The sequence below is a fragment of the Parambassis ranga genome, unplaced genomic scaffold (assembly GCF_900634625.1).
Source record: "Parambassis ranga unplaced genomic scaffold, fParRan2.1 scaffold_21_arrow_ctg1, whole genome shotgun sequence".
In the NCBI taxonomy this organism is placed as follows: domain Eukaryota; kingdom Metazoa; phylum Chordata; class Actinopteri; family Ambassidae; genus Parambassis; species Parambassis ranga.
The window spans coordinates 3080199-3105349 of NW_021144767.1; the positions used below are offsets into that span (position 1 = coordinate 3080199).

Genomic DNA, 25151 nt, shown 5'->3' on the forward strand with positions numbered 1-25151 from the left:
ATGAACACCTTCAGAGCCGAGGTTTCAAATAAAACAATTGTTACTTGAAAAAAATGTCTGTGAAATAAACTGGTTTTATTGGAGACTTAAAGGTGAGTTCATAAACTTACACCCAAAAAAGAGAAACTCAAATAACAAAAGAAATAACATGGAAAAAAACTGTGAATCCAGGAGAACAACTGCAGACACACAGAGTGAGACAGGAACAAAGAGGACACACAGACTGGAACAGACACACTGACCAAGGACCAGGAGAAGCTCGGGGATTATATACACAAGGACACAGGTGAGAACAATCAGGGTGGGGCAGCCGATCAACATGGAGTGGAAGCATGTGAGCTCAGTCAGAGAGGAGGACTGGGAGTGTCTGCAGGAGCACAGGAGAAGAAGCAGAAACTACCAAGAGCCCTGAGCACAGTGTTCAAGAGTTAACAAGACACAGGTGACAACAATCATGGCGGAGCAGCTGACCAACAAGGAGGGACACACAAGAGGAAGGAAAGAGTCCTTTCACAATAAAACAGGATATCCAACAAAACAACAAAGTACATGAAGCAGGAAGATGGAGGACTTAAAGGGAAACAAAGCTGACACAGCTGGCATCATGACATTAGTAACAGTTCAAATGCAGTAAACATGCTGCAGACATGTGTTCATAGATGAAGTCAAACATCAAATGTGCCGTCCCATTCACCTAAATGTTACTAAGAAGAGGACGTCCTGCTGCTCCTTAAACATGATGGTCTGCTGTGGGTCATGTCTTTGTTCTGCACATGTACAGCTAACATCTCCAGTGTTACACAAACACATCATGTGTTCCATTAGGAAAGCATGTGGAAGTCCCAAACCAGCTGTTTCCCATTCAGGGAATTGGAATCCCCTGGATGATGCAACAGCAAACAGCAGCTTCCCTGAGGGGAAACTCAGGTAATAAGTGATGCTGCATCAGCTCTCACCTGTTTACAGCTCTGTCCCTTCATCCCTTCCTAGCAGACTTCACTCATATTCAATCTCTAACGATGGGCCGTCAACTAGTCCTGCACATGGCCCAGACACAGTTTCTGGTTGTTAACTGACCATTAACCAACTATAGGGATCTTAGTCATGGTAGCTCCTGCAAGATCCACCCACAGAGGTCCTGAACACATAAAACTCAGATTCCAACCAGAACAGTAGCAGAACTGAAGAAGCCACTCGGGGGAGTGGGAAACATCTTCAAAAACAGTCCTGGAGTCCAGCTGTCACGACTTGGTGTTATTTATGGTTTTTGATGTCCTTGTTTTGGGTTTTTAGTTTAATCTGTGCTTAGTTATTGTTGTTTTCCTGTAGTTCTGGTGTTTTGTTTTCCTGGGTTTGTGTTTAGTTGTCTAGTCTTGTCTTGTGTTTCCTGTTTTACTTTGGTAGTCCTGTCCTCCCTGTGTATTGTCTGGAGTTTTGCTTCCTGTGTTTTCCCTCCTTGTTGATTACCAGCCCTGCCCTCATGTGTGTCACCTGTGCCTCGTTGTCTTCCCTGGTCCCTTTGTATATAGTCTGCGTCTTCCCCTTTGTCCTTGCTAGTTCGTCTCGTCTGGTGTAGGGTTTGTTTTGTTCCATGTTTCGTCCATGCCATGCCATGCCTAGATCCTTGCCTACTCCATGTACTTCTGCCTGACCCCACCAGGCTCCAGGTAGAAGCCTCGTTCATGCCTTGTTTTTGCTCTTGCCTTTTATGCCATGTGCCTTTTTTTCTGAATCTAGTTTTGCCACGCTAAGTGTGATTTTTGGTTTTGTATTGTTTTGCCCTCCTGGCCTTTAAATAAAAGACTCTTTTGGATTTTAACCACTCTGCGTCCTGCAACTGTGTCCTCACCTCCTTACACAAACCCTGACACCAGCTGCCTCGATTTAAACTCTTGGAAATGACTCTGACCTGATGAATGAGAGCATCCACAGATATACTTTTCTACTTACATTTACTCAGTTTTGTTAGTATATTTAAATAATTAGTTTCATGTTTACTTAATATTTTGAAGTGTAAAACTGTTTCACCACGTTGAGTAGAGCCTGCTTACAGTTTTTAGAGTGTATATCAGTTCAGTGCAGCATAGTGCTCATGAACAGTGAGCTGCTGAGACACACCGACATGTGGACTTTGCTTCTTTAGGGAAAACATTGAGATGCATTTTCACACAGGTTGGTTTGATCCACTGACCTCTGCACTTAGGAGGCCAGTGCCTTATCCATTAGGCCACTGGGGCTAACATGTGCCTCCTCCATGTGTGTTAAGGTCTTCCCCTTCCTGGGTGATTCACAGGGGTGTGGGGTCAATCAGAGGTGCTGTAACACGGTTGTGATTTGGAAGATGTACTCCAGACATTGACAAGAATTCTTAAAATAGGCACAAAATTCTTGGCTCTGTAAGACTAAAATGCGACTTAAAACATGACAGAAAACATTCAAGTAAACCATTTTGTTCTAAAACCAGAAATGAAAAACCACTAATTTAAGATTAAGTAACTTAAAATTAGAATTTAAGTCTATCTACTAAATTACCTTTAGGAAATGACACCTTAATCTGCACAAATGTAGTTAAAATAAGACATCATTCCTTAAAACAGTATAACAAATATAAGTGAAGTTGTCTTAAATCAAGACACCAAAAGTTTTTCATTCAATATATTGTATTTAATTCAAAACAGGACCACTTCCACATTCCAAAAAACATCAACAACAAATGTGACGAATGTGATGAACTTTTCTTTGAAAATCAAACACAAGCTTCTACAAACAAAGGGGCTCACTCACTCAGGGAAGGACTTCCACTCACCAATCGCTTCTTTGTAGTGGGGGGTCAAATCCTGCTCGTGGACTGAATGGTTGTGTACCTCTGTTTGCAGTACTGACAGGAGTGTAGAAATGCACTTTGGGTATGTGCAGGGCATAGTAATATGCCATGAGGTAGAGAAGTCCCTCATTAAGTCTGTCCATGGTGAAGGTGCTCACTGGAGTGTTTCCAACGGCGATCATGCAGTTGTCCTCAGAAACGAGCAGAACAGGAGAAGACAGGCCCCGCTGCTGCATGAACCCATCAGGATCCTCAGAAGTCTGGATGACACAAATAAATGAAGAAGATTAGAAAAACAGAACTTTGACCTGGATGAGGACATTAGTGAAATTCTATGGTCACAATAAATCCCCTTAGCATTCAGCCCTGCAAATGCTGACTGCAGCACAGCTAGAGCCAATGAAGTCAGTACTACATTAAGCACACTGTAGAAAACACTTCCCCTTCCCCTGGAACTTTGGAAATGATCAAAGTTTATCTCAAAGTAACTAAACTAAATATAAAATGTATGAAAAACAGGAATATATTATGAACAATCTTACCGAAAGGACATGGAAAAGAGCCTGGCTGCTCGAGCCCAGTTTCTTTGGTGGCATAGTGCTGGACGGACAGAGCAGTGGCAGGGCTCTGAAGACAGCTGTGATATGCTCCACTGGTTGAATGGAAAAGGCACAATACAACGTGGTACTATAAGTAACTGTAACATAAATAACTGAGACATTATTATGTAAAAAGAACTAAATGCATCATGACTTCACCTCCATTCAAAGTTTTTGGAGGCTTCATGGCCTTCTTCATCACACCATAAAACTGGACCTTTGAGTAGAAGCTTTTCCATCTGTTCTGCATCTCTGATATGTGCTGGAAGTTGGTTGGTTGGATAATTGGCTGCAGCTCGTCAAGCACCTGAAAAACAGATTCAGTGAAGAATTAAAAAAAGTCTAACATTCTATCTAAAATGATTCACCATCAGGCCAAACAAATCTATAATGTGTGAGACATATGAACATTATGCTATTTATGTCAGGCTACAAACTGAGTCATGTGAACTAAGTGGGACCAACATTACTTACGTGATCCAGTTCCCTGAAACAAGGGTAAGCCTCTAGAATCCTTTAAGACGTCAGAGGTGATGAAGCGTCTTCGAGACTCGGATTCAAGGTTCAGCAATTGAGTTACTGCAGCTTTGTTTGGCTTTTTGGACTTGTACATTTCTTGGAGGGTCTTGTAGTGTCTTGCTTGGATTTTCTGGCTGTCCAGACATCAACTGAACAAGCTGAAGACATTACAGGGACATTATGATGGAAAGAGGACATGAGATATCCAAACAAGCAAGTTGTCAGTATAATAAACTGAGTAAGTGGTAGCATTAATTCATTAATGTTTGTGTTACTTGATATAAAAGTAAAATATTGGACCAGAGTACAGACACTCTTGGACACATAGTGAAACATTCCAAAGCTGCTGAATGTCCAGAATGTGCCATATGAATGAACTCAGCCAAAATTATATTTAATACAATTCATACATTCTTCATCACTGCTGTCCCGTTTTGCACTGGGGTGCTGGCTCTAGGTGACACTGGGATGCCCATGGAACTAACAGGAGAATGTTCCAGAATAATGGTGGATGCACTGGAATCTCCAGAACTGACTTCTTGCCGTGGTTTCTTGGAAGGTGGAACTTTGGTTGCACCTCATGTTTGGCAGGGTATCTGGAGTCCTCTGTGGCTCTTGCGATGGAGATCATATCAGTCATAGTGTTTCTTATGAGTCGGCAAAAGAGCTCCTTGGATAAGGTCACATTGTGCTCAGTTCCCAGTTCTTTCTGCTCGAAGTAGGAGCGTCGCACCTGTTCAAGCTCACTGTCCGTGAACACCATGTATTCTGGGTTGGACATAGTCACAAATTTAGAAGTATTTGCCTCCTCTTTTGAAAGGTCACTGCCTCCAGTGGGGGGAGATTGATGAATTTCCAGAGCAGTATCCACCTAAAACACATTTACACAAACATTTATTGAGCATTTTTGTCATAGTCACATGATCATTTTGGGGAATGAAAAAAACACTTATAACTTTTGAAAAATGTATTTGAAACAGATAGTGATATTGAACCATGTGCTGTTTATCAGTCCTGTTATACTGTGACAGACAGATCTGACCTTTTCATTTTGATTCACTACAAGCCATATAGCCCGGCGCCTCCAGAAATGTTCAGGACCAGGAAAGAGGTCTTTAACGTCATCTCGGGAAAGCGATGGGATCAAGTCTTCTCCAATATTAGCAGCTGTAAAACAGAAAAGTTAGTCAGGGCCAAGAAACAGAGGTTATCATTAAATTCCTTCAGATTTTTACATAGTAGGTGAGGATATTTTGTCAGCACCTGTTTCCACATTTTTTATTTCTTGCTACTTCTACTTCAAGAGTAGTATGTGAACTTAACATCATGTATTCATGTCTTACAAATGACCAGTTGTTGCTGTATTTTCAGTGTTTACAGTCCTTGACATTGAGAGAATGGCCCCACAGCTCAATGAGACATAAGCTATTACTAGATTAGCCCGTTTTATGTGTTTTAGCTGCTAAACTTTAGCCGCGAATCCACAACTTGTTAAGCTAGGCTAACTACATTAACTCACCATTAACACCAGCACAACATCAAAGTAACCCTTGTAGCATACCTCTGACTGTGGCAGGTGTAACCTCGTCCAGTTTGTCCATTTTATGAGTCTGACATCCACAGTTTGTTGAGAATTATGATTTCACAGCAGCAGCAGGTAACCTCTAGCTTAAAGTTTAGCTTCATGGACTCCAAGTGGAAAAAAACGCGACAGGTGGAATGTACCATATTCCAAGAGGGAGCGGGGAGGGGCACTAAGCCTAAATACGTTTAATTTGCATTTTTACAAACTATATTTACGTAAATAAGGTCATATTGCTTCATAATATATCGGCATATCTGGATAATTGATAAATAGTACGTGGTTTCTGTTGTTATAAGACATGGAATTGTGGTACGTACCTTCATCATGACGTGTCAGCAGGTCGGCTTCATGCAGAGCAGGCAGCTAGCTGCTAGCTAAGGCTAAAAACAGGGAATGATTTGGCGCTGTGTTATCTGCTTTGTGTTTGTAGCTCTCACTCTCAAGTCTTTACTGAGTCATATAAATACGGCTCATAGTCGTAGTCCGGACTTTGTTTGTGGAATTGATGGATGCACCAAAGAATATGGAGTCTACAACTCACTATGGTCACATTGGAAGAAACCACCGCGAACACCTTGAACATGGCAGCAACCATTCACAGGGAGAGAAGACAACAGCAGCTTCATCAGGTGAACAGAACCGTGTGGGCATACAGTCCAGCTGAGCGACGGGGGAAACCAGTGAGCGAACGGATGAAGCAGGGCTGGAAACAGGGGGTCATGTCTTCCTGTAGACTCTCTGCATCAAGTCAGTCAGAGGTGAGTCCTGTCCAGTTTAATAACAGCATCATGTTTTGTGTGGAGGAACAGTGATTTTCTTTTTAAGGAGGACATCAGGTGTAACCGTCTGACCAGACAAGCTACTGCTGTTATGTTGACTGCAAGAGAAAGCACCATCTTTCACAGGTCTGTCTACATACGACATTATTACATCTGTTTTGATTTGTGGCTCTGTTGATTATCTGCATGTCAAGGACAAGCCTAACTCTCACTGAATGGTGCACATCTGGGCTGATGCCTGCAATTGAAAACATTGTTTCAAATATTGTGTATATATATTGAAAATAAAAAATACATTTACAGTGACCCTATTAGTCAATGAGCTGCAGCATATTTCTCTATGAGATGTGATGTTTAATAATTCCTTGTATTTGCTCTCTGCTATCTAATTAGGATCTGAATGTACTTTGAATGCCTTAATAATGAGTTAAATAGCATCATTGTGTGGATGTTAATATAATACACTTTGTAATAGAGATTGCATGCCAATAAATTAAAAACTTGTGACTGCTTGTATTTAATTTGCTCTTATTTCTTGTCTGTTCTGCAGAGGTGTGAATGATGTCTTGGCAGCAATGCAGCAATATCAAGCTCTGTTGGTGACTAGTCTGAGGAGTCAGCTACAAACTGTATTTCAACATCAGGGAAGTGAACTTGAAAAGGAAGCGTTGGCAGTATTGGACCGGATTGAGGATCCATTCACATCTGTTTGGACAGCATACAGGCAGGACAATGTGATTAAGGACAATGTCAAGTGTGTGGAGTCAGAGGAGCTTTCTGTTGGCTATACCACCTGCTGCAGGAAAAAGGGACAAAAAGGGTTCTTGCCACAGTTCCTGAATGTTTTCATTACATACCTCTGATTACAAGTTCAGAACAGATATTGTCCCATCCAAAAGTGTTAGAACTGATAGATGAGCCACCAAAATACAGAAGTGGCTCTCTCTATGACATCATAGATGGAGAGCTCATGAAATCACAGCCTTTATTTTCAGCCCCACCTTCTGCTTTACAGATCATTATTTGAAATCTGCAATGCACGTGGATCTCATGCTTCCCAGAATAAGTTGCTGATGTTTTATTATACATTAGGAAACATTCATCCAAAATATAGATCAAAACCTGCTGCAATCCGTCTACTGGCTGTTGCAAAGAAGAGTGAGTTGTCTGATTGTGGAGTGGATGGAATTTTGGGCAGGTTGTATGAGGACTTGAAAATGCTATATGATGGTGTTAATATTCAGACTGCAGCTGGTGAACGTGAAATATCTGGAGCATTAGTGTCGATATGTGGAGACACCTTAGCACAACATGAGCTTTGTGGATTTAAAGAGGCTGTTGGTTCAGCCTAGAGTAAGTGCCGGCAGTGTGAATGTTCATTTAAGGACACGCAAATGTATTTTGACCAAGACAACTTTGAACTAAGGACACTAGAAAGACATGTTCGGCAGTGCAGTGACATTGAGAAGCAAATACAGAGGATCTTAGGAACAGTTTAAAGACTACATTTGGCAATAACAGGAAAAGCAAGCTGGTAGAATTTCCAGCCTTTAACTTGATTGAACAAACACCTCAGGATATGATGCATGTAATTCTTGAAGGCATTGCTCCATTAGAAATAAAGTGTGTGTTAAATGCTGTCTAGGTATTTCAATATTTCTATTTCATATTTCAATGATCTTTTCTTCTATTTGTCTGTAACAAACAAGAATTTCCCCTCGACGATAAAAAAAGTAATTTCTGATTCTGTAACCTGCGATTCCACCACTAGATGTCAGCATTGCACAGCATTGGTGGTTCAGTTCAGATTGAGAGAATGCAAAGAGTGTGTGAAGATGTCATCAAAGCAAAAGCTGGCTGCTTGGAAGAATGTCAAACATCAAACATATTCTGCTTGGTTTAACACTGTTTGTTCACTACATCATTCCACATGTGTTCCTTCATAGCTCTGATGTCTTCAGGATGAATCTACAATGTAGAAAGTCATAAAAACAAAGACAAATCACTGAGTGACTTTTGACTGGTACATTTAAAATGTCATCATATGTCCTAACCAGCAGGAGGAGCACTGATCATAAACTCTCTGTCTCACATGTTATTGTCATGTGTTTTTATGGAAGATGATGCTGACTGTTGTTTTCTTGCTTCTCTCTGTAAACAGCTTGCAAACAGCAGCTTCCCTGAGGGGAAACTCAGCTAATAAATGATGCTGTAACCTCTGGGACTTGATCTGCTGGGTGGGAGTCCACTACATTATCCATCCATCCTCATCCATCCAGCTGAGATACTGAATGTGGGTTTTCATTGGTTGTCCGTTATAACCATCAAAATTAAAAGACATAAACACTTGAAATATTTCAGTCTGTGTGGAATGAATGTTTGCATTATACAGCTTTCACTTTTTGAATGGAATTACTGAAATAAATCAACCTTCTGATGATATTCTAATTATATGACCACCACCTGTAGTGGTGTTTTGTTGCAGCCTGTGGGGTCACCATAGAAACAAAGCTATTTTATTTTGCTTAGAGAGCACTTGAGAGCACTCCCTAATACTTGTTCTTGTTTCCTGAATAATGAGTACTAGCAGGACATAGCAGCATGGGCAGCAGAGGATTCCATGTTATAACTGGATCATCCAGCACAAGCAGCAGGATTCAGCACCACAGCCTCCTTCATGGCCTTCAGTCCATTAATGACTACAGCTGGACCAATGAACAGACTGTGGACTTCTCCATAGACTTAACTGTGTAGAAAGGACACCAGGATAACTGTTCAAACAAAAGGTTCCACTGAGATTTGAACTCAGATCACTGGATTCAGAGTCCAGAGTGCTAACCATTACACCATGGAACCTCCTCTGTGAGTAAACCTGACTGGAAGAGAACCAGACCTGTCTTGTCCAGATGGTCTGTCTTTCCAGAAATGGAGTCTGTCAGTTGTTAAAATGAGTGAGCTGATGTCCAGGTGTAGAACAAAGGAGCTCCTGCTAGCAGTGGTGCAGTTTGTACCTACCAGCTTCAAATGAAGACAGAAGTGTCCTCTGAGGACTCACACAGCACTACAGTAGATCATTAATCAATCAGCGCTCATGCTAACGGCTAACAGCTCAATGTCCTTACTGCAGATCTGTTCTTTGACAGTGATGTGTCCAGGATTACACCATCATTAACAAACACTACCAGCCCCCCTCCTTTCCTCTGACCACACTCCACTGTCCTGTCTGTCCTCGCCAACTGAAATCCATTTAGCGCAACGTTAGAGTTCAGTGTTAGCACCGTTAGCCAAGTTTCAGTAAACAACAGCATGCACTTGTCAGTGCCGATACAAAATGGAGGACACAGATGCAGCGGAGCCGGAAGTATAAGGCAAATCACAGTTTTAATGCAGGCAATGGTCGGTACACAAGAGTTCAGTCCGCGAGGCAAAGGTATCAAAAGGGCAAAGGCAAAAACAGTAGTCAGATCCAGAAACAGGTCACTCACAGGGAAATACAAAACTCACTGAAAAACTCGAAGGGAAAATCACAAGCGCGGAAAGGCAACTTGGACGGCTGTGTCGCTAGGAATACTCACAAAATGAACTGGCAACAAGAGGGAGGAAACACACAGACTTTATACACAGGAGGGCGGGAAGACAATAGGACACAGGTGAAGCACATTAGGGCGGAGCAGGTAATCACATGGGGGAAGGGAGCACACATGAGGAAGGAGAAGTCACCAGACCTGAAACACAAGGGAAAAGACAAGTACCAAAATAAAACAGGAAGTAACTAGTAAAACTCAAATTAATGCAAACAGAAAATAAACTACCAAAATAAAAGATGTTTACGGTTGGTTGGAGTAGGCCACTCCAATACAGCCTTGACTTTATCTGGATCAGGTCTCATCTCCCCCCCAGCCACAACAAAACCAAGGAAGGACACTGTGGAGGAATGAAACTCACATTTAGGTGCTTTCACAAATAACCTGTTTTCCAACAGGCGTTGGAGCACTTGTCGAACATGCCGCCGATGTTCGGTAATGTTCTTAGAAAAGATCAGGATATCATCGAGATACACAAAAACAAAACGATGCAGAAAATCCCTCAGAACATCATTAATTAAGTGTTGGAAAACAGCAGGAGCATTAGTTAAACCAAAGGGCATTACCAGATACTCAAAATGTCCCAAAGGTGTGTTGAAGGCTGTTTTCCACTCATCTCCCGAACGAATACGCACCAAGTGGTAGGCGCTTCGTAGGTCCAGTTTGGTAAATACTCGAGCTTCCTGTAGAGTCTCGAAAGCAGAGTTCATTAACGGCAGAGAGTAGCAGTTCTTTATGGTTATAGCATTCAGTTTTTTGTAGTCTATGCAGGGTCGGAGAGTCCCATCTTTCTTTCCCACAAAGAAGAATGGGGCTCCCACCGGTGAAGTGGATGGCCGAATTATACCGGAAGCTAAGGACTCAGAGATATAATTTTCCATCGCCTCTCGCTCAGGTTTAGCTAAGCTATACAGCTGTGCTTTGGGTAAGGTAGCACCTGGCAGGAGGTCGATGGCACAATCATAAGGACGGTGGGGAGGAAGAGAGAGAGCTCTGTCCTTGCTAAAAACTTCAGCTAGGTCGTGATACTCGGGTGGGACTAAGGATAGATCTGGTGAGGGCGGCGCCTTAGCAGGGCCAGAGGGGTCACTGGAAGGGGGTAGAGCTGAGCGCAGGCAGGTAGCATGGCAGTGGTCCCCCCAGCCGATGAGCCGGCTGGTGGGCCAATCAATCACAGGGTTATGAAGGACAAACCATGGGTGGCCAAGTACAACTGGGTTATTGGGTGAATTGAATACAAAGAATCTAGTGTGTTCGTGGTGATTGCCAGAGATTATAAGGTGAACCGGAGCTGTACGATACTTAACAGACGAGACCACACGGCCATTGAGAGAAGTAACTGGAACAGAATAATTGAGTGGTTCGATGGTGATGCCTACCTGCCTGGCTAGCTCATGATCAATGAGGTTCTGCTCTGAACCGGAATCTACTAGAGCTTTAACTGGGAGCGTGCCATTCTGAAAAACAATAGATGCGTTTAGAGTACAGGAGTTAGCGGGAGATGGGCCCCCGCTCGCCAGGTTACCCACAGTTACTGACAAGCAAGGGCGAACCGGGCATTCTCTAATCACATGACCCCTCTGACCACAGTAAAGACACTCACCAGACCTCATCCGTCGGTCCCGTTCGGCCTGCGTGAGTCGATTCCGTCCTAGCTGCATGGGCTCTTCAGCCTGAATAGCAGTCCTGTGGAGAATAGCAGAATCACCTGTGGAAGATGGTAGAGAGGGGGTTAGCGAGGAGTTCCGGTTATTAGTCTTTGTATGAGATATGGAGGACTTATTCCTATCCCAAAGTCTATACTCGATCCTCGTCACCAGAGTTATTAGTTCATCGAGTGTTGAGGGATAATCCACGGAAATAAGTCGGTCCTGCAGTTCCTCAGAAAGCCCATTTAAAAGGCGTCCACCAAAGCAGTAGGATTCCACCCACTGTCGCTAGCCAGAGCTCGGAACTCGATAGCGTAGTCCACCACGCTGCGTTTCCCTTGGGAGATGTTGAAGAGAGACCGAGCGGCCTCCCTCCCGGGCCGGGATCGTTGGAAGACCTGGGTGAAAGCTGCAACGAAGGTCTCGTAGGTATCGCAGCTGGGGGTGGCGTTGTCCACCTCCGCCGTAGCCCACGCTTCGGCTCGCCCGGACAGACGAGAGATGAAACAGGAGATCTTCGATTCATCAGTGGGAAAGGCGGAGGGCTGTCGAGCGAACAGGAGTCGGAATTGGGTGATATAAGGACGACAATCACCCGTTTCACCCGAAAAACGTTCTGGGAGAGCCACAGGAATCTGGAAGATGGCGGTCTGAACTGGCGCCGGAGGAGCGGCGACGTCGGGGTGCGCTGGAATAGCCGCTGGACTTACGGGAAGGTGCTGCTGTTGTAACTGGTGAGCGAGCCTGCCGATCTGATCACTCAGGGAAGCGAATTGTCGCTCGGTTGTTCCCGATAATTCCACGTGAGCCTGGTGGAGACACTCGAGTTGTTCTTCCTGCTGTCTCAATCGGCGGCCTTGCCCAGAAAGCGCCGATCGGACTGGCTCGACGTCTGCTGTGTCCATTTCTGGCCAGTTCGTAATGTCAGGGCCGATACAAAATGGAGGACACAGATGCAGCGGAGCCGGAAGTATAAGGCAAATCACAGTTTTAATGCAGGCAATGGTCGGTACACAAGAGTTCAGTCCGTGAGGCAAAGGTATCAAAAGGGCAAAGGCAAAAACAGTAGTCAGATCCAGAAACAGATCACTCACAGGGAAATACAAAACTCACTGAAAAACTCGAAGGGAAAATCACAAGCGCGGAAAGGCAACTTGGACGGCTGTGTCGCTAGGAATACTCACAAAACGAACTGGCAACAAGAGGGAGGAAACACACAGACTTTATACACAGGAGGGCGGGAAGACAATAGGACACAGGTGAAGCACATTAGGGCGGAGCAGGTAATCACATGAGGGGGAAGGGAGCACACATGAGGAAGGAGAAGTCACCAGACCTGAAACACAAGGGAAAAGACAAGTACCAAAATAAAACAGGAAGTAACTAGTAAAACTCAAATTAATGCAAACAGAAAATAAACTACCAAAATAAAAGCCCAGACTCAAAACCCTGACAGCACTACTACATTTTTTAAACAAAGATCTACAGCAGGGGTCTCAAACTCAACTTACCCGGAGGGGCGATGGGGGTCGAGGCTGGGTGAGGCTGGGCCGCATCAAGTATTCCACAAAAAAGCATTCAAATATTCCAAAATACAACTGGTCCGATCTTCTCAATCTTCCAGGTCAGAATAGGGATGCAAATTATCGAGGAATTCATTCATCGTAAATTGATATGCAGCGATTTTCCCTCAGTTTCACTAAGATTAAAAGCCAAACATTGTTTACTAAATAAAAACTGCATGTCATATTCCTTAATGAGTGATTTGCTGTACCATTGGGGTCCTAAAGGACCGGTGACACCTATGTCACCGTGGGTCCTTAAGGAAACAGGCTGGTTTGTTTGTAGGTGATTTTGTGTTTACAGACGCAGAGCTAGCAAATTTTAAAAAGGCTCTATCGACTTGCTAAAGGTAAGATTTGACCAGTCAAGGATTGGAATGACTACATAACACATCCTTCATTACATAAACGTGTTGTAAACACATGTATTGGACAAATGCACTTCAGATAAAAAATCAAATCAGATAAAAATCATTGTGACATATATGTCACATCGGCTCTTTAGCCAAAAAATCGGTGAAAAAATGATGTGACATGATGATGAAACTCTCAAGGGTTAAAAGCCTCTCCTTCGAGCCGGATTTGAACCAGCGACCTAAGGATTTCAGTTTTATTTGTCTCACTACAGTCCTCCACTCTACCAACTGAGCTATCAAAGGGTGGGCTGAGAAAGAAATGCCCGAGCACAGCCGAGCGTTCATAGTTGACTCAAACACGGGTCATCTGTGCTTGATTTGAAAGTCAGGATTGGGGATTGGATTTGTGTGTTCATAAAGACCTGAAAAAAATCAGACCAGATTTTCATCATCCTGGAATGCAGCTTAAGACTTTGTGGTAGTATGACCACTTTACATCTTGACCATACTAGAATAGAATAGAATATATACTTTGAGGCAAGGCGTCTGGACTTGTAGAGTTTTCTTGAAGACGTTTCTCTGCTCATCCAAGCAGCTTCATCAGTTCTAACTGTTTGGTGGGAAACATGGTTTATATGTGGTTGCAGACCTCAGTGGGTGGGTCTGGGTCAAACTTAGAAACAATAGCACTAAATGTTTCCATAACTACCTGTGATGATCTGGCAGGTGTGTCTAACGACTGGCTAACGACTATGAAACTCCTGGAGGGGGACTGGTTGACAGCCCTTTGTTCTTGCTGTGAGTATGTGCAAACTTCATGGGAATGGACAGAATCACTGCATGGTATGCTTCCTGGGGAAGCCACTCCAGCCAGGTATCCACCCTGAAGGACGGTGCCACAGGAAGTTAAAAGGCACTTTGACTCTGGTGGGACCCGAACCCACAACCATTGAATCACTTCTCCTGTTTAAGTCCAATGCACTATCCATTGTGCCACAGAGCCACAAAGCTGCTTTTTTACTGCCACCCCTGGATAAATGCAGTCCAGTGCAGTGAGGCATGCTCTGTTCTGTACAATGGAGAAACCAAACAACTACTCCAAAAACTGGCCTTCAATGTTTGTCAAAGTTTGTCTTCAAACAAGATGCTTATGTTTAAGGCAAAAGCTGTGACAGAAACAAGTTTTCCTTCAAAGACTGAGGAGGAAAGTTCATGACAGTAAGCACTTCTAAGACCTTGTTCGAGTTTTGCAGTGTGTTTTCGCTCGAAGCTGTGAAGACGTAGTGATCTAACAGACGAGGTGGCCGAGTGGTTAAGGCGATGGACTGCTAATCCATTGTGCTCTGCACGCGTGGGTTCGAATCCCATCCTCGTCGTGTTGTCTTTTAAGTTCAACAGTAAAAACTATGGACAGAGCTTCTGTGACATCACCCGTTTGTTCGGTGGGAGGCTCCGGGACACACTGATCACTGCCATGTTGGCAGCGTTGTGTCCGCCAAAACTCAAACTCACGGACAAAGAGGGGTAGCACTAGCTGAGTTTAGGGGGGGGCGGGCAAGAAACTCGTGCTGTGATATGGCAACCGTCTGTCGCTCAAGCGCCAACGCTCATAATTATGCGTAATTTTAAGTCTGAATACAATCCCACAGCAGCTCATCAACAAACTGAACCAGCTGGGGCTGAACTCCTTGCTGTGCAACTGGCTGCTGGACTTCCTCACCGGGAGACCTCAGACAGTGCGGGTCGGCAGAAACACATCCAGCACCATCACAATGAACACCGGGACTCCCCAAGGATGTGTGCTGAGCCCCCTCCTCTTCACTCTGCTGACCCATGACTGCACGTTAAAGTTTGTGGACGACATCTCCAGTGGAGATGAAACAAACTACAGGAATGAGATGCACCTTCTGGCCGAGTGGTGCAGAGACCACAACCTCTCCCTCAATGTGGAGATAACTGGGATAATTTGTATATCGGCTCGAAGGAACACTAGTTAGCTTTCTGATGGTGTCACTCTTAAAACTGAACACCAAACCGTTTTGCCTGTAGATCCAGTTATTTGGCAAGAGTGCTGGTCATTCTTCCATTAAGACATCATGTAAAACCAAAAACAGAGAAGCAGAGCAGCCATATTGTGTAACTCGCCACCATCTCCACATCTTTGACATCATACACATAAAAATTATACTGTGTTTAGAGCAACTTCTTGTGATTCTGACGGTGTTCTTATTTTTGGTATGAAGGCTTCGGTTTGGACAAAAAGAGAAGTTGTTTGGAGGGTGCAACCCCCATTAAAATACATGGGATCTGCCCTGACAGGAGTGAAAGGAGAATCACACAGGTGTCTTAATTAGGGTACTCATTACTCTCTCATTACTCAGGAAACTAGAACAAGTATTAGGGAGTGCTCTCAAGTGCTCTCTAAGCAAAATAAAAAATAGCTTGGTTTCTATGGTGACCCCACAGGCTGCAACAAAACACCACTACAGGTGCTGGTCATATAATTAGAATATCATCAGAAGGTTGATTTATTTCAGTAATTCCATTCAAAAGGTGAAAGCTGTATAATGCAAACATTCATTCCACACAGACTGAAATATTTCAAGTGTTTATTTCTTTTAATTTTGATGGTTATAACGGACAACCAATGAAAACCCACATTCAGTATGTCAGGAAATGAGAATATGTGAAAAGGTTCAATATTGAAGACACCTGGAGCCACTCTAACCAGATAATGAACTCAAAACACCTGCAAAGGCCTTTAAATGGTCTCAGTCTAGTTCTGTAGGCTGCACAACCACAGGAAGACTGCTGACTTGACAGTTGCCCAAAAGACGACCATTGACACCTTGCACGAGGAGGGCAAGACACAAAGAGGCTGGCTGTTCACAGAGCTCTGTCCAAGCACATTAACAGAGAGGGAAGGGGTGTACAAGCAAGAGGGAGTACAAAGTGTTCTGCCCAAACAGGGACTTGAACCCTGGACCCTCAGATTAAAAGTCTGATGCTTCCAATACTTCACTAGTACACTTCATGTAGTGCAGTGAGTCCTGATTGACTTGCAATTGACCCTTTATACAAGGGGGATTAGCTCAAATGGTAGAGCTCTTGCTTAGCATGTGAGAGGTAGCGGGATCGATGCCTGCATCCTCCAGCCTGCATTTTAGGAGGGAGGGTGTAGCTGGATGGATGAGGATGGATGGATAATGTAGTGGACTCCCACCCAGCAGATCAAGTCCCAGAGGTTACAGCATCATTTATTAGCTGAGTTTCCCCTCAGGGAAGCTGCTGTTTACAAGCTGTTTACAGAGAGAAGCAAGAAAACAACAGTCAGCATCATCTTCCATAAAAACACATGACAATAACGTGTGAGACAGAGAGTTTATGATCAGTGCTCCCCCTGCTGGTTAGGACATATGATGACATTTTAAATGTACCAGTCAAAAGTCACTCAGTGGTTTGTCTTTGTTTTTATGACTTTCTACATTGTAGATTCATCCTGAAGACATCAGAGCTATGAAGGAACACATGTGGAATATGTTTGATGTTTGACATTCTTCCAAGCAGCCAGCTTTTGCTTTGATGACAGCTTTGCACACTCTTTGCATTCTCTCAATCTGAACTGAACCACCAATGCTGTGCAATGCTGACATCTAGTGGTGGAATTGCAGGCTGCAGCTTCCTCATTCCAAAATCAATCCTCCTCCACATAAAGTCAGAAGCGGAGCGGCTGTTCAAAATAAAGGAGGAAGCACACACACTGCAGGCTGCAAGGAAAGGAGCAGAGGACAAAACAAGAGAGGGAAGAGTCTGTGACACAGCTCAGCCTCATCTTACTGCACCACTGTTTGTCTTTTTCACATTGTATCACAGAACACTTTTAGAGACGCAGGCTTCACGTCACTACAGCCTCCTTCATGCTGCAGCCTGAATGTTCACTGTGAGTCGCTCTGCGTACAAACGTCTGCTAAATGAGTTACAAACGTCAATATAATGACATGATTAACTGAATGAACTTAAACGTATAAAAACGTGAATGAAGCTGTAAAGTAGCTTGTTAGCTCATGCAGCAACAGTGTGTAGCTGCTATGCTAATGCTACTTTAGCTTGTTTAGCATTAAGCTAAGTGCTGCTGTTACAACTTACTGTTAGAGTTAATGAGCTCTAAACCACAGCAGGAAAAACTAATGTATGTATTTAGTCTATTTAGTGTTTATTAATGCTCAGGTGTTTCTCTGTAAATGACAAGCTAGTTAATTATTGTCATATAGTTGTGTTATTTTATGGCTTTTTTAAATGTTTTTCATCAGGTGCTGTGCTTAAACACCTGTCTGTGTCTCCTCATGAAGATGCCACAGCCTCCACAGATGAAGGTATAATCTGGATTATTTACAGTGTTAATTATCAGGCTGATCATTATGGTCTTATACCACACAGGTCATGTGGAGCCCTGTGAGGAAACTCCAGAGGACGTCCCAGCAGCAGTCCAACACCTGAGAGCCTCCACTCCTTCCTCTGCTCCTCCAGCACCTGACCTGGTAACAGAGGAAGGTTCCAAGGTGTCCAGGTCTCACTGATGATCCTGCACTGTGGACAAACTTAATAACAATACTAGTCATCATATCTTGTGTTGTCAGTGGTGGAGGAAGTACTGATGTTTAGTACTTAAGTGAAAGTACAATTACCCAGCCAAATATATACTCAAGTAAAAGTAGACGTGCTACATCAATGATCCTACTTAACCAAAGTCTTAAGTACTTACTTTCAATTTCCAAGAGTTTAAATTGAGGCAACTGGACTCAAGGATTGTTTTTTCTTGGGATACATAAAAAATACATGAAAAATTACCTAAGTACAGTAACAAAGTACAAATACTTAGTTACTTTCCACCACTGTGGACAGTCTTCAGAGAGTACATATTTCTATGATGTATTTTGATTGTTTTTTATGTTTGATTATTTGTTATGTTTCCTTAAGATATTATTTTCATATGTGTGTTCCACATTATTTAAATAAAAAGGTTGCTTATATAATCATCACTGTACATGTCTTTGTGTTTGGGGTGGCATTTCTATAGAATCTAGTAATTAATTAGTTCTGAATTAATTAATAAAGTAACTACCTAAGCCAACTCCCATAGCTCTAGGACCATGGGAAAGGGTAGCCCATCTAAACCACCTTCGGGCCTGTTTCGAGAAATTGTCCATCTAAACCATAAAAACCCTTGTGTGTGTGTGTGTGTGTGTGTGTGTGTGTGTGTCAGTGTGTGTGTGTGTGTGTGTGTGGTCAGCCTTCATCCTTCCTGTCAGCAGAGCAAAGCTGTATCAGTGTCTCATCCAGGTCTCAGCTCCTCAGGCTTTCTTCAGAAGAGCTGTCACTGTTGGAGTATCTGTTGCACAAGTGCTGCACATATCTGATCTAAGTTCTTTCTGAATCCTCACATCTAAAGTTACAGAGAACTTTTACAAACTCCCTTCTTGTTGGCTGCTACAAGCCGACAGCCTCCACACATCAGAGGCCTGCACACCATGAGCTTCCTGCACTTCCTGCTGTTGATGACAGCTCTCTCAGATTGGGAGATTAGACTGATGTGACTGTGACATCATGACGTCACTATTCAGAGCCTGCTGTTTAACATGCTGCTCACAGAGAGACAGAAACAGCAGCAGCACTCTGTGAGCCAGGTCCACTCTACTTGGAGGAAGTAAAACGCCTCATTTCATCAAGATGGAGACACTGAAAGAACACAACCAGCAGCTGTGACACATCAGCTTTTCCTCTTAATCTACTCAGTTCATGGATGTTCTGACACACGTCCTGCCTCGTGCTTCAACAGGAAGACTCATCAAGTTGATAGCAGCTTCAAAATAAGTGTGTATAAGTATTAAAACACTAAACTGTGACTTCAGTGAGTCTCCTTTATTTGAACTGATTCATAAAATGATCATAAACACATGACAAATGAAATCCATTCAAACTCTGAAGTTCACCTCATCATATCCCAGTGGCAGACAGAGCAGGCCCCCTGAGTGACAGCAAAGCAGTGAGCCCCCTGCTGGTGATCAGCTGCATGTACCAGAAGCAGACAGAGATTTCTGATATGATGTTAAAGGTGTCACAGAGGAGGATCCGACTGTCTGACCTCTGATTCTTCTGTCAGCATCAGACACATCACAGTTTGATCAGTTTTCAGATCACACACAGCAGCATCAGTAACACTGAGCAGACATTACACACTCCATCAAACACACACACACACTGCTCACTTATAACAGGGATAATAAGTAAAGTTCTTTACAATAAATTCACATTCACATTTTATTATCACTTCACACATGGCACAGTATATATGGCAGAGAGTTAAAGGTGGAATATGTAGTCAGAGTTAATACCAAATATTGACACTAGGTGGCAGCACTTCAGCCTCCATCCACTGCTGCACTACCAGCACCACTCTCAGTGCTTTTTGTTTCCATTGACTGTACAACATGATTCAATCCATGTTATTTATATGACAAACTATGTGTAGTGTTTCTATGTGTGTAGCTGACATGTTGCTCAGCTTCCATTGGACACATATACTAGATGGAAGCTGCAGCAGGATTGGCTGATGACTGATCACAGGTGTGAACAATCAGCCGGTGACGAGTGGAGCAGGAGCAGCTGCCCATGCTGCAGAGACACAAACAGCAGCAGCACTCTGTGACCCATGTCCACTCTGTGTGTCCTCCAGACAGTCTGGAAACGAGAGGAGACAGAACATTATCATACATGTTGCATAAGTAAAGTCACATGACATGCACCACTGTAAATAAAGGAAACCACATATTTTCAGACTCTTAGAACACAGAGCCCAAGAAATAATATAATCTAAAGCTCACAAGACACAAGACGAACAGAACAGAACAGAACAAATACTTTATTTATCCCAAACTGGGAAATGTTTTCTATTGCAGCAGCAATGTACAGGGTCAGTATCATCCTATCTGGTGGTAAAAGTCTTTCTCCCCGTCGGGGAATCGAACCCCGGTCTTCCGCGTGACAGGCGGAGATACTATCCACTATACTAACGAGGAACGCTGACAACCACCATCTGTCATAGCAGCAGCCACCTGGTGCGGTCATGTGTCAGCTGGGGTGTGACGGAGTGGCTACGTCAGTAACTGTGGGCAGACTGCAGGTGTGTGTGCACCCCATTGACAGTAAAAACTATGGACAGAGCTTCCGTGACGTCACGTTTGTTTCTGAAGAGCCGTTCTGAGGCTCGGTGGGAGGTTCCAGGACGTTGATGACCGCCGCCATGTTGGTAGCGTCACGTCCACCAAAACTCCAAATATGGACAAAGAGGGGGAGCACGAGCGGGGTTTAGGGGGGCGGGCGATCGTGGAAGCAGGAAACTCACACTGTGATACGCCTGTCACTCAACTCCCATAATTATGCGTAATTTTAACGAGTGAGTTGTAAAAAAATTCACCCCCCCTACAATTGACACTAGAAGAGAACCTATCATCTGAGACCAGAGTGGTTTTTTGTACTAGGCTGTAAACATGTTCTTTTCTGCTGTGAAGTCGGACATTTAAACATGGGAGTCTATGGGAAATGACTCGCTTTTGGAGCCAGCCCCCAGTGGTTGCGGCGTGAATTACAAGTTTTGACACTTCTGCATGGGCACACACACACACACACAGACACACACAGGTCCCAGCTGAGACAGCTGGACCTTCCTGTCCTCCTGTCCATCGCTGTCCAAGGTGCTGAACCGACACCACCAGACCACAGGGTCCTCCACTGCTTCTCAGTTCTCCGCTTCATTCAGTCAAACGTCCACTGCTGATCCTTGTACCGCAGACGTAGAGGCACTCTTTTCCTGTTTTAATTCTAAATGCCTGTCCATCTTAGACTCTGTGGCTCCGGTGAAAACTAGGCATCCAAAACCTAGTCTGTGAGCCGTGGCTGAATGACGTCACATGCGCAGCCAGGCGTGAAAGTAGAAGAGCAGAGAGAAAGTGGAAAAAGGACATGTTAAAGGTGTCTTTTCAAATTTTAAAGGACAGCTGGCGCAACTATCAGAAAACTGTACAAAAAGAAAGAACTAAATATTTCTCCATTATTGCTTTCATCTGTGACAATCCCCGTGTTCTGTTTAAAACCATCAACAATGTTATCAATGCTCCCAAAACAGCCTGCTTGGAAGCTTCAGATGATCTATGTGAGACATTTTTGCACTTTTTTTATTAGCAAGGTTGAGAGCACCAGAGCCCTCATACTTTATCTAACCCATCAAACCCGATCACTCCCCCTGCTGTATTAGACCAATTTGAGCCTGTTGGTCTGCATCTGCTAAAGAAAACTGTTGGTCATATGAAGCCCTCTGGTTCCCCTAAGGATCTTCTTCCACCCCGTCTCTTTAAAGAGGTTTTTCCAACAGTATCCCTCCAGATGTGCTCAATATTATAAACAGCAGTCTGAGAAATGGTACGGTCCCTGATGGTTTTAAGCATGCTGTGGTGCAGCCTTTAATCAAGAAGCCTGGTCTGGACATTTCTGTCCTCTCAAATTTTAGGCCGATTTCAAAACTGTTCAACAACTTCTAGACTGTGTTGAGGAAATTAAATCCTGGCTGTCAGCAAATCTGCTACATTTTAACGACACTAAGACAGAGGTCACACTGTTTGGGCCTAGTGATGCCTCTGCTGCTGTTGTAGATTTGGGTGTCCTGAAAAGTCCACAGTGACAAATCTTGGTGTAAAATTGGAGTCCAATCTGAAACTTGATGCTCAGATCAGTGCAGCTGTCAAAGCGAGCTTTTTTCAACTGAGACAACTGGCCAAAGCCAAACCGTTCCTTTCTCGGCATCACTTTGAGATTTTAATTCATGCTTTTATTACGAATCGGTTAGATTATTGCAATGCACTTTATTTTGGGCTCAGCCAGGCTTCACTTGGATGACTGCAGCTTGTACAGAATGCTGCTGCATGGCTTTTAACTGGGGCTAAGAAACGTGAGCACATTACTCTGATTTTAAGTCATTGCACTGGCTCCTGATTCGTTTTCGTATTGATTTTAAAATTGTCTTATTTGTTTTTAAATCCCTTCATGGTCTTCTCGCCCCTCAGTACATGTCGGACATGCTTCAGCTCTACTGCCCTGCTCGCTCTCTCAGGTCAGCTGACCAGTCTCTCTTGGTCGTCCCAAAAACGCAGTGAAAACTCAGGGGGGACCGTTCCTTCTCTAGTCCTAAACTGTGGAACGAACTGCCTCTGCACCTTAGACAGATGGATTCTTTTATGTGTTTTAAGCCATCACTTAAAACATATCTTTTTACTCTGGCTTTTAACTCTGAGTTGTTGACTTTTATTTGTTTTATTGTTCTTACTCCTGACTGGTGTTTTTATTGTATTGTTTTATATTCCTGTGCTTTTTCAAATGTATATTTATTTTATTTCACTTTATTAGTCATTTTTTTTAATGAAAAGCATTCCAGAATGAAAGAAAGCATTCCCAAATGAAAGGCAGAAATCTAGAATGAGAGGCAGCATTCCGAAATAGACATCCATCCACCCATTCCAGAATGATAGGTAGGATTCCGGAATGGTAACAAAATTCTGGAATCAAACCCCTAACCCGGCAGCGCCCTGTGATGTCATCTGATTGGAGCCAGAGAATGACCCTCCTTAAGAGTAACAGTGGCAAGAAACAACAGGAAGAACCCCTGAAAGTTTTGTGTAATGTCTCAGCTGTTACCTTTAATATTATCATAACAGATGAAATCATTCAATTGGCTTCAATTGGCAGTGTTTTAAATGATAACTTATTTCTCCTCCAACACTAGCATTCCTGTGGTCACCGGTTCGAATCCAAGCTGTGGTCCAAAGGAAAATCCTAAAAGTGTCAATTTGAGTTTCTGCATCTTGAAATACGTACATAAATTAGATATGTTCACAAAGTTTCCACAACTTTCCTTTCTTTTTTCATTTTTTCATCACTTCTGCTTTCCAGCAGTGGTGCATTGACAGGAGTGTGGACCCCACCAGCTGCCCCCTGCCTCTTCTGTTGTCTTTTCTCCAGCTGTTGCTGGATAGAGGCTTGGCTTTTAGTACAATTAAAGCCTACGCGGCTGTGGTGTCTGCCTGTCATGAGGGTTTTGGTGACAGAACAGTTTTTAGCCATCCTTTAACAAAGCGTTTTTTGAAGGGAGTGCGGAGACACAGGCCTGTGTCTCCTTTGCTCCTCAGTGGGATTTGGCGTTAGTTTTACGCGCACTAACCAGGGCGCCCTTTGAGCCCCTGGATACAGTTTCACTGAAGTTTGTGTCTATTAAAACTGCTTTGTTGTTGGCTTTAACATCTGCAAAGAGAGTCAGTGATTTATCTGACCTCTCTGTGGCCCCCTCCTGCCTCAGGATTCAGGGGGATGGCAGTTCAGCTGTGTTGCGTCCTTATCCGACTTTTATACCTAAGAGCATCACTAGCTCTTTCAGATCCAGGGTGATAACGTTGGATGGTTTTTTCCCTCCTCCTCACAGTTCTGATGAGGAGAGGACATCTCACCTTCTCTGTCCGGTGCGCGCGTTGTCCTGTTATGTGGCGCGCACAGCTGCTGTGTGTGTGAGGCGATCTCACAGGCATATCTGTCATCTGATGCTGTCCCTCCAGGGCCTCACTGGTTCCTATATTTGGCTGAAGAAAAAGACGTTTTTTATTTGGGAGCCAATTGTCCGGTCTCAGTCCAAATTATACTCGAGGTGAGGCCCACGTAGTAGGTGGGCGGTGATAAAATCTTTCAGTGCTGCGCATGCGTGCGAAGGGATGAACCCATTAGCGATAGCCTTAAAGGGCTGCGCCTATACTCATAGAATCTGGGGTTACAATACGTAACCAACATCTTCTATTGGGTAAGTGAGTCGCTCTGTGGAGTAGTTTTCAGTTTGTTTGGGCCTTGTGTATGTTTTGCTCTGTTAGAGTAGGTTTTTGTTTGTTGTATAGTTCTGAAAATCCCTTGAGTTGGATAGTTTTGTGTTCTCCTTAGTTTGCCCTGTGCTAAACTGTTAATTGCCCAGCAGGGTTCCTGCTTGATTTTTCTTTTCACAACTTTTGTAGTTTTATTTTCTTGGTTACTGGATACAGACCAATAAACAGATTCAACTGGGTCATTAAAATGCTGTTGTTTGTGAGTTTTACCCAGACCCACCCACTGAGGTCTGTAACCACATATAAACCATGTTTCCCCACCAAACTGAAGCTGCTTGGATGAGCAACGAAACGTCTTCAAGAAAACTCTACAAGTCCAGACGCCTTGCTCTATTCTATTCTAGTATGATCAAGATGTAAAGTGGCCATACTACCACAAAGTCTTAAGCTGCATTCCAGGATGAGGAAAATCTGGTCTGATTTTTTTCAGGTCTTTATGAACACACAAATCCAATCCACAATCCTGACTTTCAAATCAAGCACAGATGACCCGTGTTTGAGTCGACTATGAACGCTCGGCTGTGCTCGGGCATCTTGTTCTCATCTCACCCAAACGCTGAAATCCTTAGGTCGCTGGTTCAAATCTGGCTCGAAGGAGAGACTTTTAACCCTCGAGAGTTTCATCATAATGTCACATCATTTTTTTCACAGATTTTTTGGCTAAAGGGCCGATGTGACATATATGTCATAATGATTTTTATCTGATTTTATTTTTTCAAGTGCA

General features: G+C 43.5%; 5 non-coding genes across 5 annotated transcripts; 1 reads left to right on the forward strand and 4 right to left on the reverse strand.

Annotated features, from left to right (window-relative positions):
• Positions 1-9090: 9090 nt before the first annotated feature.
• Positions 9091-9162, reverse strand: trnaq-cug (transfer RNA glutamine (anticodon CUG)). Its single transcript has one exon. It is a non-coding gene; the product is annotated as a tRNA-Gln (tRNA).
• Positions 9163-13668: 4506 nt separating this feature from the next.
• Positions 13669-13760, reverse strand: trnay-gua (transfer RNA tyrosine (anticodon GUA)). The gene is given in 2 exon segments: positions 13669-13704; positions 13724-13760. It is a non-coding gene; the product is annotated as a tRNA-Tyr (tRNA).
• Positions 13761-14376: 616 nt separating this feature from the next.
• trnal-uaa (transfer RNA leucine (anticodon UAA)) lies at positions 14377-14460 on the reverse strand. Its single transcript is given in 2 exon segments — positions 14377-14412; positions 14424-14460. It is a non-coding gene; the product is annotated as a tRNA-Leu (tRNA).
• A 291-nt stretch (positions 14461-14751) lies between these two features.
• On the forward strand, positions 14752-14833 carry trnas-gcu (transfer RNA serine (anticodon GCU)). Its single transcript has one exon. It is a non-coding gene; the product is annotated as a tRNA-Ser (tRNA).
• Positions 14834-20461: 5628 nt separating this feature from the next.
• On the reverse strand, positions 20462-20533 carry trnad-guc (transfer RNA aspartic acid (anticodon GUC)). Its single transcript has one exon. It is a non-coding gene; the product is annotated as a tRNA-Asp (tRNA).
• Positions 20534-25151: the final 4618 nt, after the last annotated feature.